The sequence below is a fragment of the Lathyrus oleraceus genome, chromosome 3 (assembly GCF_024323335.1).
Source record: "Lathyrus oleraceus cultivar Zhongwan6 chromosome 3, CAAS_Psat_ZW6_1.0, whole genome shotgun sequence".
Lineage (NCBI taxonomy): Eukaryota > Viridiplantae > Streptophyta > Magnoliopsida > Fabales > Fabaceae > Lathyrus > Lathyrus oleraceus.
The window spans coordinates 521,889,300-521,910,929 of NC_066581.1; the positions used below are offsets into that span (position 1 = coordinate 521,889,300).

The following is a 21,630-nucleotide window of genomic DNA, read 5'->3' on the forward strand; positions in this document are numbered from 1 at the left end:
TCATAACATGATCATGTTGTATTTTAGTTTACTTAAAACCGAGTTGATCTGAAAGCAACTCTGAACCTAAAACATGATGCTGAACCGAAACCGAAAAGGCGCCGCTAATATGGCCATGTGAGTTGTTGTAGTTTCCTACAGCAGGAGCAGAGCCCACACCATTTCCCCTTTGACTTGAATTACCCCTTTTACGAGTGCATAAATGTAACAATACCAGTAGCAAAGCCAATAGCGCAAGTAAACTGAGTCCACCCAAGACTTCTGCCAAAATTATCTTAGTTTTATTACTTTTCCCTGAACCTTCTGTGGGATTTGTCATGTTCGGTTTTCCAAAATTATCAAATTGAGGCCCCTATCTGCCCAAAACAACAACAACAAGCCACCAGTTGAAGATGATGTTGAGGTCTACCCCTCATGGAACAAAATCTAAACCCCATATTGCTGACAACTGCAACTGATCCAAAAGATGTTATAGTGATTTAGTGGGAGGATTTTGAGCACAATCTTGCTAGGTTATTGGATCTTTCTTCTGCACTCAACAAAGATAAAGATGATAAACCTTTAGCATAAATTCGAGTCCCCCATCCAAGGATAATGGTGAATCAGTGGGTGGATTGAATGAACTTGAAGAAATGTGTCAAAATTGGAATCAAAGAAATTAATGATGGATAATGGAGCAACTTAGTGGTGCCTTGCAGTCACTTTTGGTGGCGGGTGGTACTCTCTCTGTTACTAGAAGGAACCTTTAGGAATCGAGTAGATTACTCTTTGAAAAAAATGGTTATGTTCATATGAGATGCTAAGGATGAAGCAACAATACATGACATCTCAAATTTTAATGTTGTATCATGTAAAATTGGTAGTTGGACCAACACAAAAGCAAGAGATTGAAGCATATCCTTTAGGTAACTCGGCAGGGAATCCTTCAGAACCATGGAATTGGAATATTTATTTCCTTTGTGGTGTTTTGGATTTTTTTTATTCAATAGTTGTTAAGGAGGGATACTATGTCTTTCTTCCTTTATCCTGGTGCACCTCCTATTGGAAAAAAAAACACCATAGGCCTTACAAATGCTTGGGTCTAATGCCCCACTTATCACTACACCCTCCATTATGAAAGCAATAAACAAAAACAAGTGACCTTGGGCAATAATACATGGGCCTGCACCCATATGCTCTTCAGACTCCCTTTTTCACTTTATATCCCCTGGCTGATTAATTTAATTCTTAATTATTCCTAACATTTCTTTTTATATTTTTCTATATTTGAAAAAATAGACATATTAATAATTAAATTAAGAAATGTTAATTAGATTCAATTTTGTGCAGACTTAGTTCTTAGTTCAAATTAATGGTAGAATAAGAATTACATTTGTTTTTAATTTCTTTTTTTATTGGATTTAATTGAAATACACTGACAGTGTAAAAGAATTTTACACCGTCGGTTAATCCTAGACGTTGGATATTGAAATAAGTTTGACTTTTATTTAAAAAACCTATAAAGTAATGCAAACGGGTGATGGTGATGAATCGACAATGTAAATCTTTTTACACTGACAATGCATAGTAATTAATCCCTTTTTTATTTCCTTTAATTCTTTTATCTCCATAGTGCCATTTTTTTATGTGGATAGCTTATCCTAGCATTTTCCCCTTGATTGATTTAATTACTTGATCAAATATACTTTCATCAAGTAATTAGGTTAATGACTTTAAGTTATCTTCATTTAATTATTTAATTAATTAATTAAATTTGTTTGATCAATTAGTTGAATTAATGTCTTTCAAAATAATTTGCATGCTCCCTTAGGTTTGTATTCAATTAAGTGATCACAAGTCCCTTGATCACTTGATTGAATTAGATCTTTACACTTGCACCTACACTTGATCCACTAAGTCAAATTCTAGTCCATTCACATTCAACACCCTGGAGATAGGAGGACATCAAGACTTGATCATGTTGAGCTTCATTCCATTCTTTCAAGCACACCTTACTTCATCCTTTTAAAAACAAAAAAAAAATCTTTTCAGCTTTAAACACCTGTTAATTATGATTCGAATTATGCGCCACGAGTCTTAAGAAATGAAAAAGAACGAGAAGGACCATTCATACCCTTGTTCTGAATATCTTTGAATACGGGACATAGACCTCAGTTATTCAAAGTATTCACCTCTATTCATAGACTTTAGTGCAATTCAAATCAAACAACTTTCAATTTTTCTTCCTCATACTAATACTTTAACAATCAACATCAACTACACTAATCTCTTTGGACTAAACACAATACTCTTTGGATACCCAAATAACTCTAGAGGGTTAATCACTTTCTCTTGGTTAATCACCCCCTCTTTGGGTTAATCACCTTCTCTTGGTTAAACAACCGTCTTTGAACCATGTAAACCTCTTTACATTAATCACCTTCTCATGGTTAAAACCCCCTTCATGCATGTTTTCCTTGTTAGTCCCATGCTTAGGCAAACCCTTTCATACATGTTTGCCTTGTTAGTCTCATTCTTTGACAAACCCCTTCATGCATGTTTGCCTTGTTAGTCCCATGCTTTGGCAAACCCCTCATTCTCATGCATGTCTTCCTTGTTAGTCTCATGCTTAGGCATACCCCATTTTCCCTTTTATGTTTATCTTGTCAGACCCAGTGCTAAGACAAACCCTTTTTCATGTATGTCTGTCTTGTTATTCACATGCTTAGACAAACCACTTCATGCATGTTTGCCTTGTTAGTCCCATGCTTAAGCAATCTCATTCATGCATGATTGCCTTGTTAGTCCCATGCTTAGGCAATCCCCTTCATGCATGCTTGCCTTGTTAGTCTTATGCTTAAGCAAGCCCCTTCATGCATATTTTCCTTGTTAGTCCCATGCTTAGGCAAATACCCCTTTCTTGTAGGACTTGATACCCTGATCTAAGAAAAACCCTACAACTATGTATTGGCTAATTAACATTTATTGGTTATACTCAACACTTTTTGGTTCAGACACCACTCTATAAGTTCAAACAACATAATCCCGGTCCAAACAATATTGTCACAACACCTTCACCATTTCACCAATCTTTTCCAATTCATTCACAAACTTTTTCAATTCAATTCATTCACAAACTATTTTAAAACAAGTTTCTTTATTTTCATAAAAGAACTGTTATAACCTATTTCTTAACAGTCAGACTACAATCTTAAAGCATCCGAACAAGGATCATAATCAGTTAACATGAAAACACTTCTAGGATACGATTATAACGGTTCCCTAAAAACAACCAACAAATACATAATTTTCTACCATGAACTACAAAGCTCTGATTTCCTCATTGCACTATGAGAATACATAGGCACGATGGTTCAAATCCTTGGCTAATACATTAATTAAAAATTTATTTATCCCCTTTATTAAAATAAATCTCAAGTAACCTTTAGATAATAACATTCATTCGTAAAGAATAATCAAAATAGTCTTCGTTAAGTACAACAGATGTGAGGGGTGCTAATACCTTCCCCTTGCATAACCGACTTCCTTACCCTTTTTCTCTTTCCCTTGGGTTTTATCGATATTTTCCCTTTCCTTTGGAATAAATAAAGTTCGGTGGCGACTCTGTTTTATTTAGAGCCTTGGATGCGTTGGGTATTTTTCATGACGTAATAACTGGGGACTGCTTGCTAGGACTTCCGAGCAGGCTGGCGACTCTGTTGGGGAGTCCCTAAGTAAGTGAATCCTAGTTTTGTTTGTTTTCTTTGCATGTTTGGATGTTTATCTTTATTTCTTTACTTGATTTATTTTATTGCATCTTTATTGCTTGTATATATTAATTATATTATAGATATCTGCTCTATCCTCTATTGTGGGTTGGGGTTCACGATGTTACATGAGAGAGAAGCTCTATACCCGAGCTTGAGTATACACAAGAGATAGTAAGTGGTAGAGTTATGTTGACCTCCTTTATGTTATGTCTCAATTATGGTCAACACGAGTGTAATACCTTGTATAATATACGTCTAGAATATACATTATACACAACATTCATTGGTATTGATACAACATAAGTGCCTTAAGGCCTCTCATTTACACACTTGACCAAAATACAAGATACAACATATGGTAAAAGATATGGAAAGTGCCTAAATACAAATCTAAGATCTATGTACAATATCTACCATTTTACAAAATCCACAACAGAACATCAGATCATCACAACAATGTCGAAACATCATCAAACAAATCCTCTTAATCAAACATACAAAAATACCCGAAAAACAACAACATTGATGGGGTTGCTACCTGATTTCTAACTCAAGTATTCACCTTCCATTACTTGTGCATCACTCACACAATGTAACTAGGACTTGAGCAATTGAGGGATATTTGCAATATATGGAAACATGTCACTGAGTTCTCGCAACTTAAACAATCACTATTCGGATTCACGAAACATCAATCCCTGAATGGACATATGTCTAAGTCGGGCTCAGTTCACGCATGCTCGTATGATTTGACTTTCACAGTGGATATCGAGTCCTCTATGAGACTCAAACTCAGCTCAAGTGACTGTCACCCCTATGGGCCTCTAACCCACTTAGGGTATCTTTCACCGTATGGGCCTCTAACCCACTTATGTATCAACCTTTTCCCCATGTCCGCCATGGTTGGGACTCAAACCTAGTTGGGGCACGAATCATTAGTGCCACATGCCTATTTTCTGCTTTACATAAGCCTCTAAAATGGTATGTGCACAATCACAAATAACTTTGAATACGTGATTAATTCTCATATACTCACGATTGTTCTCATCAATCACTAGGTGTTCACAACCACCAATTCTCACGATATCATATCAATTCTCATGGAACATAACATGATCCATTCTCATTACATAAATCATACATGTTCCATACAAATCATGTTAATGTATCATTCCCATGACTACTCGTCTATTGAACACACCATGGTAAGATTATGTCCAAGCATCACAATCTAAATCCTTTCATGACTTAAGTTATCTTTCTAAGTCATTTACTTAGTATTCTCCTAGGTTTACCTCACTCATTAGTTTTAGTCATATTATTGTGTAACCAATATAATCAACCAATCATATCATAATCAACACAACAAGAATTCATGCATAGGTTATGAAATTCATCACATAAGAAACACAACAACAATTACTAACCATTCATAACCAATACACATAATACCCATGGCTTTCCATGATCTCTTCTTATCACTTGATGAGGCATTGGATTCACTTTCTAATGTATTCAACCTCATAACAATCAATGGCACAATTCCTGTCATATGATAGAAACATGGAACCAATTCATTGCATAATAAAGCATAGAAGCAATATACATGATAATATAACATGTCCCAATAAACCCTAGGCAAATCCATCACACGACTCACCTCATTCTAACTTATTCCACTTTCACACCACAAAGTGAGTATTCGTCCAATCATCCTATGGTGGGGTTAATCGGACTCAAGGGAAAGTCATGGTGGAATAACTCATAGAGACTTCTCTCTATAATATAGTTCTCTCCGTTAGCTTCCTAACACTTTCAACTGCGTCCAAAATTAATTTATAAAACTAAAACTACAATCATTTTAACCTAATCAGGATTCTAGGTCAAAACCCACTCGATTGCATATTGTTCGACCGATTATTGTCAATCTAATGCATATACATCATGGTATAAGTTAATAAACTCATAATATGCATTATAAATAAGAAACAAGTGGTTTTAGGAAAAACAAGGGTGAACCAATCGATTGGTTTGATGAAGCAACAAATTGTATGAACTCTCTGTTTCCAGTTTTCTCAAAAATTGACAGGATCAATCGATTGGTCTCTTCTGTCAATCGATTGTTCCACTAATATTTTCCAATATTTATTTATTTTCACAAAAACCAATCGATTTGCTATGCAGAACAATCGACTGTCACCTGAGAAAAATGGTTGTCCTGCAAAAATTGACTACACTAGTCCATTCTCTCCCTACTCTTAACCATCTCAACTCATTCAAAATAGATGCCAACATATGCTAATACAAGTTCATGTGCTTAACAAACATGACCCTCATAATCAACATCATGATTCCATCACAACCAAAATCTACATAGTATCATAAATCATCATCAATCAAACATATTTCATATGGCATGTAAGAGAGAATTCCCACAAACCCTAAAACCCAACTCATGAAATTCTTCCCTCAAAGCTATACTAACTAGGAACTCACCTTAATCCAAGAATATGATTAATAATTTGAGATGATTTGGTGGTTATGATGATGATTTCCATGGCCTTGATCCTTGTTTCTTCCAAGTTCCCGTTCTTCTTTCCTGCTCCAAGTTCCTTCCTTTTTTCCTTCTTTCTTGCTTCCCTTCTCTTTCTTTATGACATCTCTTCTTATATCTTCTAATTCTCTACTATATACATATATATATATATATATATATATATATATATATATATATATATATATATATATATATATATATATATATATATATATATATATATATATATATAAAATAATATATAATATATGGTTAATGTTAAAAGTTAGTGTAGCGGTAAATTTTTTGAGTTTAAGCTATTAGTTAACTTAACTCGCAAAGCAAGATTCGCCATCGCGCTTTTATTATTTCCAAAGGAAAAAGTACGAACAAAACCCAAATAATTTAAAAAAAAACAAATAAAAATAGATAAAGGTCTTGGGTGTTGGTTATGCAAAGGGAAGGTATTAACACCCTAAACATATACAGTACTCTATGGGAACCTCTTTGAAAATCTGTGCATTTTGGCTTTAAAATGGTGTTGTTTGCAAATGATTGGGGACATGAGGAAAGAAATGTTTTTTTTACAATTTTTGTGTTTGCCAAGACTTTTGGAGTCTCATGCCTACGTACCAACAATGTGTAATGGAGAATCAAAACCTCGTAATTCATGGTAAAGATAACAAAGATGTTGGTTTTGATTCATTTTTAATGAAAAGACATTTTGTCATTTTAAGAAGAACACTCAACTAGTCACCCACAAGTATGAGAACTTTGCATCATCATGAGAAAGGCTCAAACTTGGATAAAGATCAACAAGTTTGGTGTTAGCTCTCTTAGATGGAAAATATTTATTATCGACTCTATATGGATAGGAGAATTATATCTCAACTATGGAAATGACTCATATCTATTCTTTGAGAAAAGTTTTAAAAGAAAAAGAGCACAAAGTGATTTGAATGAGTTCATGCATATTTAAGTCTTTTGAAATTAATCTGAATATGCATAAGATAGATTAACATTTATTAAGAAAATGGTTTTTGAAAATCACTTGACAAAATTCAAGGTTTATTTAGAAGGTGTTTCAAGTTTAAAAGCAAGAAGTGTTTTTTTTAAAAAGAGAAGATTTTGAAAATTAAAGAAGGAGAGAAGAAGAGACTATCCTAGAAAATAAAGTAAAACTAGGGAGGAAAGAACTAACCAAGAAATATTAAGCTTTATGACATAAGTCAAGCAAAAATTCCCTCCTCTAGATGAAGCAGACCACATAAGCAAGGAATAATCATGTATCCGATGAAATCAAAGTAACCAAACCAAGTCTTTACAAAGAGGTCCAAAGTCAAAGGTGCCAGATGAATCCCAAGGTCTCAAGTCACGAAATCCCAAAGCAAGGGTCAAGATCTTAGTCCTAAGTCCACAACTCCACAACAATGCTAAGAATAGTAACCATAAGTCCATGAATCAAGATGATCAATTCCTTTTTTAGGTCTTTCCTTTATTAATGTCTTTTTACAAGGAAATGAAAGTCCAAATGGACAAAGAAGAAATAGTACAAGTACAAAAAATATGATGTAAGATGTTAAAAATAAAGCATAACGTAAATGACAAAAGAGTGAAGAGCATAAGGTAAATGACATTAAAGTAAAGAGTATAAGGTAAATAACATTAAAGTAAAACGCATAAGGTAAATGACATTAAAGTAAAGTCAATGCAAAGATATGTTATTAAATGTTAGTGATCAAAAAATGAAAAAAAATGGTTGTCATCTTTTGGAGAACACTCAACTAGTCACCCACAAGTATGAGAATATGGACCTCTACATTACTTATGAGAAAGACTCCAACTTGGATAAAATCAACAAGTATACCACTAGCTCTCATAAATAAAACGGAGGTAATATTTTCACACAATATCATAAGGAGTAGGAAACTTACAATCTCACTTATAAAATGATTTACTTTCGGGACAAATTTAGCGCTATATTAAGCAATCGTAATTGGAATTATATAGAAATCACAACTATCTAAGGCCATTCAATAATAATGTTTGTGTTAATACATGCAAGAGAAATGATATGTAAATCATTCTCCTAAAGCCATGCCACAAAAAAAGAGAGGATGGATCAAGCACAAAGGCTAGGAGGATGGTCCATTAATTCAATCCATACTTCATAGCACTTAGAACAAACTTATGCATCAATCTAAAGTACCTTAAATGATCCATGATCAATTTGGAGGTAGATTTGAAATGATGAAAGTTCATCAAGTTCCAATCCATGCATCGTGAGCAAGATGGATACAAACCATCCAATTGATCAAGAGGAAAAGAAATAGATGAAGAAGAAGAGGATAAGAGAGATCACACCCCAAATTGGATCAAATGCTTGATCAAGTAAATCAGCAAAATCAATCATTCATTTTGGTGGATTAGGGTTTTCATCCCATCAACACCCAAGATCTATTGAGTTTGATGAGATCTAGGATCAAAACAATCATGATCCAAGGCCAACAGAAGTCAACAAAGGTCAAACAAATACAAAATGCAATAAAATGAAATAAAATGCAACAAAATGAATTTTAAAAAGAATTTTTGAATAGAAATTAAGTGGAAAATCCATAAAGTCCATGAAAACACCAAATAAATGGCCAAGAAAATTATGGAAGGTTGGAAATAAAATAAGAAGCATATAATAAAATTTTCTGAATTTAAAAATGCAGAAAAGTAATTTTAAACCAATTAAAAGAAAGGAGAAAATTGAAATTCCATGAAAAATAGAAAACCAATAAAATAAAATATGGAAAAATAAAAATCAGATGAAGAAAAACAAAAGAGAATTAGAAATTAGTTTGAGATTTTTTGGATGTAAAATTAATTTTCTATGAATTTTAAAAGATAATGAAATTAAAAATAAAAATAGAAAAAGAAATAAAATCATAAAAAACATGGAGCGTTGGATCTGGCCTCATTAATTGACGTGGCAGATCCAACACTCTTCAGGCTGGGGCGCACAATGAAATTTAACAAATATGAAACAGGAGATCTAATTCAAATTGGACAAATTAAAATATTTCATTTGTCTAACGTGTCTGGCCAAACTCAGACGACCTGAAACATTCCGGTCATCTTCCCCGATGATCCCTCACCGAAGCTTCTTCATTTGGTAAATTCAGAATACGAGACCACCACCAATGTGATCATATCCTCATCACAAATTCAACCTCATGCTTAAAATTCATTTATCTAAATTGAGCATGGGGAATTTCAAAGAAGTTTCAGAAGCAAGCAAGCCACAAAAAATTAAATTAAATGATGAACACGATCAATCAACGCCAGATAAGTTAGGGGAAAACATCAGAGATTGAAGGACTACATTGTGGTAACTTGTTTGAGTTCAAATGGTGCTCAGAACTACCTTGTCCAAATGGTGATCAGAAGTTGATGAAGCTCGATCTGGTCTGGTTACTTCAGAAGGCCTCTAAGCTTGGGAATTGTTGCAAAAGCTTATAAGGAGGCTGAAGATGCTAACAAAATCAATAAATTGGATTGAAATAAGTTGGAATTCAAAACACGATAGTTAAATTTTTCTTGGAAAATTTCATATTGAAGCTGAGATTTCTTGGCTCTCAAAACCTTTGAAATGAATATAGTAGCTTCCTCTATTTATAGGGAATATGTTTGGATCCAAATACATGTGGAATCAAGCTTAATTCGTGCAAAACAAATTTGATCATGAAGTGAGAAAAGTGTGACTTGCAATCCATCAAAAATCAGTCAAGTGATGCGTTTCAGGGGTTAATTAACTTCTGGAGACTTAGTTAAACATGTGTAGTTCCAAAAAGCATGCTAATCTAGCTTGTAATTAAGAATTAGTGAAGTTCAAATTCGAACCATGGTGATTTCTTCAGTTCCAAGTCACCATGTTCAGCCTAATGGGGCATCATACTCATGAGGCTTTTTCATCCCATTCTTTTTGCAATGTGTTGACATCATAATAAAGATTAAAATATGCCAATAAAGGTTGCATGTGGATGCTTGAGCACAAAGTTATGTCATGTTGAAGTTGGCACGAAAAACTGGTCATGTAACTTAGAAAATTCTAAGTCCCAAATGCCTGAAAATAACCTGTAATGTCTCAATGTATTCCATGGCCTTCCAAGCATAATTTGACTTTTATCATAGAAGAAAACTTGTAGAGGTAATCACAAATGATATTGTGCAAAAAGAATCAACCTCAAATGTTGAAAATTGAAGAAGTTGTGAACCTTGAAAGTTGAGGAAAAGTCACTTCAAAATAGGTCAAACATCATTGACCTATAATGTCTCCAAACGTTTGATGATCCTCCAAACATAATTGGTTACTTTCATGTAAAGAGAAGTTGTAGAGGATATTGAGAAGAGTCATATTCAAAAAGGGTCATTAAAAAATGTTGAGAATTGAAGGAGTTGTGATCCTTTAAACTTTGACTTCAAATGTTGACTTTTTTGGTCAAACCATTTGGAACAAGCTTGTGCACTTGGACTTTTCATGCATTTCAAGGTACATGGTGTTGGTGTAATCCCTAGAGGCCAATACTTTTGGTACTTGTATCGAATTATTTATTAATAATAAATGGCTTTTTCTTTATTACTTTTGTTTAATAAAGTCCCTAGAATAGCTAGTCCGTTTAATGTATCAAGTGTGACTTGATCATGAGATCACATTAAACATAAGGACACTATTCTTAAAGTATTCGTAGTCTAGCTTTATTGTGAAGTGGGATAACATTAAAGCATTTAAGACTATTATATACGTAGACTGATGATCACATCTCATGGATCATGGATAAGGAGTTATCAAGTCTTAAACATAGGTATGAATATTTAGAGTAATATTTATACTGGATTGACCCGCTATGAGAATACTATATAGAATATTATGTAAAGTGTCATAAGTTATTCTCATGGTGATAATGGTGTATACCACTCTTCGACCTGAAACCGCTATGGACCCTAGATGTAGGGTCGAGTGCTTTATTGCTGATCAAACGTTGTCCGTAACTGGATAACCATAAAGACAGTTGATGGGTACTCCAAGAAGCATGCTGAGGGACATGAGTGACCTAGATGGAATTTGCCCATCCTGCATAACAGGATAAATGTCTATGGGCCCAATATTGAACTGGACAAGGATGACACGGTCTATGCCTTGTGTTCAATATAGACATAAGGGCAAAAGGGTAATTATACACATAAGTATTATCACAGAAGTTTTTGTCAGATCACATGACATTTTCGTGTCTTGGGTAGCAGTGATGTGTTGCTAGATACCGCTCACTGTTTATTATGTTAAATGTGTGATTTAATATAATTGCCAACGCCGCGAAAACCTACAGGGTCACACACAAAGGACAGATTGATGAGAGATAGCGTAACTAAGGAACACCGTAAGGTACGGTGCACTTAAGTGAATTATAGAACATCGTAAGGTACGGTGTACTTAAGTAGAATACGAAATATGGTAAGGTACCACACGCTTAAGTGATTTTGGGCATATTATAAGATATGGGCCAAAATACACATAAGTGGGCTTTTTAGCTTGAAGCCCACACAAGTGGTTCTATAAATAGAACCCTTGTGCAAAAGCATTAATTGCGGTTGCATTTTTGTTTTCTTTATCTCTCTCTCTCTCTCACTCAAAGCCTTCATTCATACCAGCTAGCACTGAGATTGAAGGAATCCGTTCGTGTGGCCTGAGTAGAGACGTTGTCATCAGTCAACATTCGTGATCGCTCCGTAGATCTGCATCAAAGGTGTCAATCGTCACAAGAGATCTGCACCAAAGGTTTCAACCGTCACAAGAGGTAACTATTCTATCACTGATCGTACTCATTCGTAAGGATCTCTAAAGGAGAAAATTTTAATTTCCGCTGCGTTTTGGACCGCGATTCTCCCTCACATGGATGATCATATGAACTCAAAATAAGGTGCCTTTGAATGTCCTTTAATTAGATTGATCAAACCTTAAGGTAACTTGTTGAAGAAGGCATGGAAATCAACACATGAACCTTTGACTTTCTTTGAGAAGTTAGCCACAAATATTTGAGATACTCTTGATCAAAATGAGATTGAAAGATACTTGAGAACCTTGGAGATCATGCCTTGAAAGGTATCCTATTGAGAATCAATGGGTGATCACACTTTGTTGAGGAGTCAAAACAAACCCTAGCTGAGGAAACGTGCTTGATGTTCTTGATGGGAAACCTTACCTTGCACAATAAACTTAAAAGAAACAAACATATTTTTGTTATTTTGATTAGTGGTTAGATAATTAATGAACATGTAAACATAAGAGGTAAAACACCAACAAAGAGGTGCTTGATGATCCCTACAAAAGGCAAGCCCCAAAGATGAGAGGGAGATGATCAAGATGTGATCTAGTTTGTATGCAAGGATGCAAATGGTATGTGGGATCTTAGGGTTAAAAATAGGGTATGACAGATTCCCACATTTAAGTTTCTTCAATTAGGATATATGAAGATTGAGATCTTCGTCTCGAAGGGAATGAGGAGACTTAAATACAGAAAACCCAAATATTGGCCCTAAGATACTGCAAAAATGATTATGATATGATATAAATGCAGACAAGGATCTATGTGGGGGAATAGTGCCACGAGAGACAAAGAACTGCTGGAGAAAAGAAGAGACTGAAACTCCGCAGGAAAATAATAGATTCCAAAAGGGGATCTCGCTGGGGACAAACAAAATTCCATAGGGGAAATGACACACCCGAGAATAACTATTGTATTGGAAAGGAACCAATGCATAGTTAGAAAACAAATGAACCAGAGGCCTAACGGGGGAAGACTTATCAAGGCAAGACTCCACCAGGGAAAAGATAAATTAAAGGGGATGCTTACTCCATTTAGGGGAGAAATTACCTAACTATCAGCCAGTCGATAGCTTAATAAGGGTAATAGGCCCGACATGAAAAATTACCAACTACCAGCCAAGTGGTAGCTTAACAAAGGTAACCAAACCAAGGGTAAGAGAAGATATTACCTACTTTCATCTAAGTGATAGCTTAACAAAGGTAATAATCTCAAATGGTAAGGGGAATATTACCTAATTACTAGTCAAGTGATAGCTTAACAAAGGGTAATAAACCAAAGGAAATATGAATATTACCTACTATCATCTAAGTGATAGCTTAATAAAAGGTAATAAACCAAAGGAAAGATTACCAACTACCATCCAAGTGATAGCTTAACAAAGGTAACCTACCAAAGGTAAAAGTAATATTCCCTACTATTAGCCAAGTGATAACTTAACAAAAGGTAACAAACCAAAGGAAAGATTACCAACTACCAGCCAAGTGATAGCTTAACAAAGGTAACCTACCAAAGGTAAAAGGAAATATTGCATAATACCAGTCGAGTGATAACTTAACAAAAGATAATAAACCAAAGGAAAGATTACCAACTACCAGCCATGTGATAGCTTAACAAAGGTAACCTACCAAAGGTAAAAGGAAATATAACCTACTATCATTCGGGTGATACCTTAACAAAAGGTAATAAACCAAAGGAAAGATTACCAACTAGCAGCCAAGTGATAACTTAACAAAGGTAACCAACCAAAGGTAAGACAAATATTACCTACTATCAGCCAAGTGATAACTTAACAAAGGTAATAAGTTCAAAAGCAAAGATTACCAACTACCATCCAAGGGATAACTTAGCAAAGGTAACCACCCAAAGGTAAAAGGAAATATTACCTACTATCAACCAAGTGATAACTTAAGAAAAGCAATAAGTTTAAAAGGAAAGATTACCAACTACAACCAAGTGATAGCTTAGCAAAGGTAACCAACCAAAGGTAGAATGAAATATTACCTATTATCGACCAAGTGATAGCTTAACAAAGGTAATGAGTTCAAAAGGAAAGATTACCAACTAGCAGCCAAGTGATAACTTAACAAAGGTGATAAGTCCCAAGGACCAAAGTTCAAACCATAAATGAACTGGAGAGAAACGGTCAAAGAAGACTCAGCCCGATGAGGAAATAAACTCAATTAGGGATTAATTTCATCCAGATAATGAACTGGAAAGGAAAACTGAAACAAAACCTTCCACGAGGATCAAACTCCATGGAAATTAGAAAGGATAAGTACTTTATGCTTATGGTTGACACTCTGTTGGAGATAGGACGCACACATTCAGTGGGGAGAATAACACCAGAGAGCGGGGAATCACCAAGAAATGCAAGATGCACAAATAAACATCATGATGCTATGCACATGCGTATGAACATGTGTATGAATATGCTGACAAAACATGCACAAAAGATTAGACCAATAACATAGTACAATCGGATACTCGGCTAATCTCAACAAGATGGAGATGCTACTAGAGATCTTGTTAGGGATTCAGCTGAAGAAAACCCTACAAGGAATGATCATAAGCCATCAAAGGAGCTAAATCCTAAGACAAGGCTTAAATCCTTCTGGAGAGAGGGAAAAGATACTGCTTGGAGACCCAAAGTTAATTTTCTAAAAGCATGAACTCCGATCCAAGGAAGGGAAAGGTTTTCCGGAGATAAGAAACATCCGAACAAACTCCGAAGACCTGTTGGCGACCTCGTTGGGGATTCTACCATTCCTGTAATCTTATGCTGGGGAAACTGATGATATTACATACATTCATAAGGAAAATCCTGTATCATGAGAACATTGAGTTCCACTCTTCAAGATCTTACTATCCTTGAGATCACTGTTGACATCCCTCTTTTATATTCACAAGTCGAGGAAAAAATATTTTTTGTAAATTTCAAAAACATGATTGTTTATATATATTTTGTTTCAAAAATTATTATAAAAAATAAATGAAATTTCATAGACTGAAACAAGATAACAACGACAAACAAATGGGCAAAAGGCTCAAATTTTATTAGTTCCACTCTTCAAGATCTTACTATCCTTGAGATCACTGTTGACATCCCTCTTTTATATTCACAAGTCGAGGAAAAAATATTTTTTGTAAATTTCAAAAACATGATTGTTTATGTATATTTTGTTTAAAAAATTATTATAAAAAATAAATGAAATTTCATAGACTGAAACAAGATAAGAACGACAAACAAATGGGCAAAAGGCTCAAATTTTATTGATAGAATGGTAGTCCGTAAATGGCGTGACTCCATGGATCATTACAAATTTGAAAAAATTGTAAGTACATGGAAATGGCTACATTGAAATACAATGACCACTATTATCCCTAACAACTTTGAATTCCTCTATGCTTAGAACTTCGGTCAAGGATGACTTTATGAGAACCTTTGATAGGCACCATTGCTTCAAATGATCAAGTCTGGCCTGATGCAATTACTTTCCATAATCCATAACCTTTTCTTAGATTTCCCTTTCGGGTTCAATCTACCGGGATGATTATTTTCTATTTATGTCTCTAATTTTTGCCTGGACCGCCCTTTCGGGTTTTCAATCCACTAAGACGCTCATTTTTGCCTAAGTCTCCCTTTCAGGTTTTCAACTTAGCGAGTTGTTCTTTTATTTTTCTAGGCAGAGTATTTCTTGACTGCATCGACATTCACAGGACGAGGGAGCTCCTCACCATACATAGTCATAAGAATCATCGCACCTCCAAATAAGGCTCTTTTAACAACATATGAGCCTTCATAATTAGGAGCCCATTTGCCCCTAGAATCAGTGTTGAAAGACAAGATCTTTTTGAGAACAAGGTCTCCTTCTCTAAATACACGGGGTTTAACCTTCTTGTTAAATTCTTTCTTCATTCTCTTTTGATCTACTTGGCCATGACAAAAAGCGATCATCCTCTTCTCTTCAATCAAATCCAACTGACCATATCTACTTTTTCACCATTCAGTCTTAGACAATTTGGTTTCCATCAAGACTCGCATTGAGGGGGATCTCAACTTCTACAGGGAGCACTGCTTCCATGCCATACACAAGAGAGAAAGGGGTTTCCCCTGTCGAAGTGCAGACGAATGTACGATACCCATGCAAAGCAAAATTTATCATTTCATGCCAATCCTTATATGTCACAACCATTTTCTGGATAATCTTCTTAATATTCTTCTTTGTGGCTTCAACTACCTCATTCATCTTAGGTATGTAAGGAGAAGAGTTATGATGTTCAATCTTGAATTCGTCACAAAGCTCTTTCATCATCTTATTATTCAAGTTTGACCCATTATCAATGATGATCTTACTTGGAACGCCATATCAATAAATATGTGATTCTTGATAAATCTGACCACAACCTGCTTGGTCACATTAGAAAAAGATGTTACTTTGCCCCATTTAGTGAAATAATAAATAACCACCATAATGAAATGATGTTCATTCAAAGCCTTGGGTTCAATCATACTGATCATTTCAATTCCCCATATAGAGAAGGCCATGGGGATGAAATAATATTGATAAGCGTTGAAGGCACATGAATCTTATCAACATGAATCTGACATTTATGGCACTTCTTCACATATTTACAACAATCAGATTCCATTGTCTGCCAATAGTAACCTGCCTTTAACATCTTTTTACCCATTGCATGTCCATTGGCATGGTTACAAAATTATCCTTCATGAACTTCTTGCAATAACATGTCTGCTTCGTATCTATCCACGCATCTGAGAAAAACCATGTCAAAGTTTCTCTTGTACAGTACGTCTTCATTCAGAAAGAAATTTTCAGTCAGTCTTCTCAAAGTCTTCTTATCTTTGCTAGATGCCCTAAGCAGGTACTCCTGACTTTAGAGGAAATACTTGATATCATGATACTAAGGTTTATTATCTGTAAATTCTTTTGCTACAAACACATGAGCATGCCTATCAAGGAGCATTATTATGATACTGGGCGCGTCATTCCAACAATTTACTTTATACATAGAAGACAAAGTAGCCAGAGCATCGGCCATCTGATTCTTTTCACGAGGTATATGATGAAACTCAACTTTGTTAAAAAAGTCAATAACCTCCTTGCATAATCTTTGTAAGGAATCAAGCCAGGATGACGAGTCCCCCATTATCCTTTAATCAGATTAACCACTAAGATTGGATCTCCATATACATAAAGCATCTTAATTCTCAAATCAATGGCTTCTTCAAGATCCATGATAAAAGCTTCATATTCTGCCATGTTATTCATACAATCAAACATCAATCTTGCAGTGAAAGGGATATGAGAACCCTAAGGAGTAATGATGATTTCCCCAATTCCATTACCATAAGCATTAACAACTCTATCAAACACAAAACCCCACCGGGATCCAGGCTCTGGTCCTTCTTCATGCAACAGTTCATCACAATATTTAGCTTTTAAGTACATAACATCTTCATCAAGGAAGTCAAACCTGATGGATTGATAATCATCAATCGGTTGGTGAGCCAAATGATCTGCAATAATACTTCGTTTAATTTCCTTATGAATATGGTACTCAATATCATATTCAGACAATAACATCTGCCAACGAGCAATCCTTCCAGTAAAAGCAGGCTTTTCAAAAATATAATTGATTAGATCCATTTTGGATATCAACCAAGTGGTATGATTAATCATATACTGGCGTAGACGTTTGGCAGCCCAGGCTAAACCAAAATAAGTCTTCTCAAGCATGGAGTACCAGGACTTACAGTCTGTAAACTTTTTACTCATATAATAGATGGCATCCTCCTTTCTACCAGTTTCATCTTGTTGTCCAAGTACATAACCTATGGACTCTTCTAACACAGTTAAATACATGATCAATGGTCTTTCTTCCACTGGAGGAGACAAGATAAGAGGTTCAAGAAGACACTCTTTGATGTTTTCAAAAGCTTTATGGAAGTATTTTGTCCAAACACAACCTTGACCTTTACAAAGAAGCTTGAAGATTGGCACACATGTGGTAGTCATGTGAGATATAAACCTGAATATGTAATTCAGACGCCTAAGGAATCCTCTGACTTGCTTTTCTATCTTTGTTGTAGGCCTCTCCTGAGTAGCTCTAACTTTATCAGGATCTACTTCAATACCTTTCTGGCTGACAATGAAACCCAACAACTTCCCTGAACGGGCACCAAAAATACACTTATTAGGATTCAAGTGGAGTTTAAACTTTATCAAACGCCGAAACAGTTTCAACAAATACTTAACATGATCTTTATTCAGTCTTCGACTTAGCAATCATATCATTGAGATAGACCTTTATCTCTTAGTGCATCATGTCATGGAAAAGAGTAGTCATGGCTCGCTGGTAGGTTGCACCAACATTCTTTAAACTGAAAGGCATCACTCTATAGCAGAATGTTCCCCATGATGTAATAAATGTTGTATTTTCCATGTCCTCGGGTGCCATCTTGATCTGATTGTAACCGGAGAAACCATCCATAAAGGAGAAGACATTGAACTTAGTTGTATTATCTACCAACATGTCAATGTGTCACAGAGGAAAATCATCCTTTGGGCTAGCTTTGTTCAAATTTATATAATCAACACAGACCCAAACTTTTCCATCCTTCTTCAAAACAGGCACAATGTTGGCCACCCATTGAGGATACTCAGAAGTAACAAGGAAACCAACATCAATTTGCTTATGAACCTCATCTTAGATTTTAATAGCCATATCAAGATGAGTTCTCCTCATCTTCTGCTTAACTAGAGGACATTGGGGCTTCAATGGTAATCTATTCTCTACAATATCAGTATCAAGACCTGACATATCTTGATAAGATCAAGCAAACACATCCACATATTCTATAAGAAGCTCAACCATCTTCTTCTTAACGTTTGGATAAAGAAATGCCCTAATCTTGACTTCTTTCTTGTTATTTTTTAGAATCCAAATTAATCACTTCCAATGGCTCTTTATGAGGTTGAATGGTTTTTTCCTCATGCTCAAGCAAACATGAAATATCATCAGGAATCTCTTCAACATCCTCTTCTTCCATTTCAAACACAGGGAATTCAAAGTTGGGAGATGACACATGGTCATTGTTTTCAATGGGTTTAACAATAAATTTGCACAATGATTGTATGCTTGATTTTAGAATGTGAACAAATAAATGCACACTGTGATACAAATATAAAAAATGATTATTATGTTGGTTTTTTTGTTACCATTTTTCAGAAAAAACAAAAAGAGAAAACATAATATGGATAAATGAAATAACATTTTATTAATGATGATAAAATTTGAAACAAAGCCCATATAAATTGCATTTAACCTAAGGGAACATGTATGGTACAAGTCCTAAAATTTTCTAATTCAAATTAAATGATCAAAGGATCTTTAATCATCTAATTGAAAAAGCTCTTAAGAGATCATGTGATTTCTTTCAAATGAGTAAATATATAGTCCTAAAGTCATTAATTCAATTAATTGACCAAAAGAAGTTTAATCAATCAATTAAATCAAGACAAATGGAGATCATGCAAAAATCAGGTCAAGCTATATACATCAAGAACCAAGAAATTATGAAGAAAGGTCAAAGAAAATAAAGAAAGAAAGTTAGTGATACGCAACCCTAATTTTTAAACTAATTTTAATCTAATTTTAATTAGGAATTTTAATTCTAATTTAGAAATTAATCCTAGTTTTGAACATTAAACCTAATTAACTAATCCCCCATAATTGCCATTTAAAATTTTACTCTAATGTATTAAAAAAAATTTAAAGGAAAATATTAAAAAAAAAAAATAAGCAAACTCTACCAAGGGTGTCAAAAGAGGAAATACAATATGAATAGTTAATGGGTGCATGAACCAAATTCAGTGAGGCCCATGTCCATTCTTTGTTATTGTTTATTTTAGACTTGGAGGTGTAAGAGAATAGAGGGGTGTAATGTGGGAAATGGATATTGGGCTTGGATTGTTTGACCCAAGTGGATCAGAAAGAGGGAAGTATTAAAAAAGCTCCCTTATTCATCATGTCCATGCCTCCAGACCTCTCTATCCCTTCGTTCTCACAAGAAATCACTCAGTCGCGTCGGAAATCGTCTCTGGCGGAGGCAGAGCCCGGAACGTAACCACACCACCATCAAATTGCTTGTCTCATCATCGTTTTTCCATTCTTGTACCCTAATTTTACTGAAACTCAATCAAACCCCTTATCCTAGCTCAAGCACGTAAAACCCTAAAAAGTTTAAACAATAATCAAATAGCGACGGTTCATGAATTCAGAGCAAGACCTTAGGGTTATGATTCAACAACAACAACTTTACACTATGGTAAAAAGATGGAGCTAGAAGATGAAGGATCAATGAGGTTTGAGACTTACTAACAATGTAGAGATTGGCCTTGGTAGTTATTGCAAAGCATGATAAAGATGAAGATAAAATAAAATAGAAACCTAGAGACCCTTGATTTTAAGGTAAAAGTCGTATTCCTAATTCCTTGCTTCAACCCCTTTTACTTCATCCCTGTTCTTCTTCTCTTTGAATTTTCTTGAGCTTTTGGTTGTTATGTTGTTGTTTTAGAACTAGGATATTGATAGAGTATAGAGATATAAATTAGGATTAGAAGTATGTATTTTGTAGAGGTGATGTTGATAAACTGAATTAGGGTTGAGGTCTAGCTCAATTGATCCAGAGCTTCAATGTAATGCTCCGATCAATGGTGTATTAGGAGCTTTAGAGTGATTTTGAGGGGTTTAGAGTAAGAACTGGGCAGAGTTTCTTTAGGGTTATTGATGCTTGTTTTCGATAAAGAAATGAACTAGGGTTTATATAGAATGAGATGAGGACAATTGGAGGGAATGAAAATTAAGAATGATTCAATTTTAGTCCATGGATAGTGATCCTAGGCTAGGGTTTATCAGTGGTGGAGAATGATCCAAAAATTTGTTAGACTTTGATTTAGTTGGATGTGAGAAATTTGAGAGGATTGTGTTAGTTTTTACTAAATTTAGTGCAAAATGATGAGAATGTGTTTGTTTTAGAGATTAGGAGTTATTTAGGGTTTTAAAAGTTAGTTAGAGAGTTTTGGAGGGAAGTTGGAGTTAAGGGGAAGTTTGGTAATTGAGCTAGGACACGTGACAACTGGTTTATTACCTGGTAGTTAGGGTTTGTAATTGACTTGGTCAATTAGTTGATGATTAGGCTCAAGTTAGGGCAGGTAGTTTAGAGTTAAGAGTTTGTTACTTAGAGGTTATGGTAGTTAGATTAGTTAAGTGTGAGTTTAAGGTTAAGTTAGACAGTTAACCGACTTGTTAGGTTAGTAACTAAATTTGGCAGTTAGGTTTTGTGGCTTGCTTGACATAATTAGAATTTGATATGTGAGCATTGAATTGTGTGTGCGAGTATGTATATTACCTTTAATTGATTATGATTGGATTTGATCTGTATATGTTTGTC

General features: G+C 34.8%; 1 pseudogene; it reads left to right on the forward strand.

Annotated features, from left to right (window-relative positions):
- The first annotated feature begins 414 nt into the window (after positions 1–414).
- Positions 415–1,352, forward strand: LOC127131955 (uncharacterized; annotated as a pseudogene).
- The last annotated feature ends 20,278 nt before the right edge of the window (positions 1,353–21,630 follow it).